Genomic DNA, 1,023 nt, shown 5'->3' with positions numbered 1-1,023 from the left:
GCCCTGCCTTGAGCACTGCCTGCGCGGGGGTGTCAGGGCTTGTGCGGGGTTCAGACATGGGGAACGGTCCCCATTTTCGGAGTTGGGGGGCGTGAAACCCAACAGCAGCTCCTTGTGCCAGCGGCAAGGGCGGGGGTGCTGGGGGGGCAGCCCCGCAGCGTGCGGGGGCACGGGGCAGGTCACCGGAGCCCTTCCCGCTCCGCCACCAGAGCCTGACGGCAGAGTTCCGGAGAAAGAGGGTGGTGTGATGGTGAGGTGGAACCGCTTCATCCCACCAGTCAGGGCAGCGTGGGCAGCGATGGAGTTCCCTGGGGAATGGGGTACGGTGCAAACGGAGGCGTTAAGGAGTGAGGCACCACCAGCGCCCGGTGGGCTCCAGCCGGGATCCAGCGGCTCTTCCCATGGGGTTTTAGCAGGGAAGCAGCCGGCCTGGCAGCAAAGCAATCGCTCGTTAAAAGCAACCGCAGCACGGGAGCGCAGCCCCTTCGGCCCCGGCCCTACGCGTAAGGAGCTGCGAGAGGAACTGCGGGAATTGCAGAGCAGCCAGCTTGCAGCGAGCGGCTTGGCTGGGGAGGCGATTAAAGCTGGGGGGGAAAGGGCTGCGCTTGGGCGCGATGGCCTGGGGACAGCACCGCGTGGCGTTCGCACCCAGACTCCGGCTTGCCCGCGGCTTTGGGGGGTTTGGGGCTTTTCTCAGGGTTGCGATGAGGTGACTGGGGGGAGCGGCTGGGAAAAGGGGTGTTTGGGTTTCCAGAAAGCCTTGGGCAAATCAGCCGAGTTATTAAGGAAGCTGTCAAGGCAGGAGCCGTGGGAGGAAGGGCCAAATTCCATGCGAAGTTTTCGGGTTTACCGGGAGGAAGAGGCGTGTGCTGCAATGGCCCGGCTGAAGGATGCTCCTCTCCCTCTGGGGCTTGAAATTCGGTGGGGAATGCGCAGAGCAGCAGCTATCCAGGCACGGGGAAATCGGGCAACTGGAGGTCCAGGTTGGCTGGATGAGCCTGATTGCCTCCCCCCTCGCTCCCC

This window comes from Egretta garzetta, unplaced genomic scaffold (genome assembly GCF_000687185.1).
Source record: "Egretta garzetta isolate BGI_Z169 unplaced genomic scaffold, ASM68718v1 scaffold849, whole genome shotgun sequence".
Lineage (NCBI taxonomy): Eukaryota > Metazoa > Chordata > Aves > Pelecaniformes > Ardeidae > Egretta > Egretta garzetta.
The sequence above is the reverse complement of the archived record's forward strand: the minus strand, read 5'-3'. Positions refer to the sequence as shown.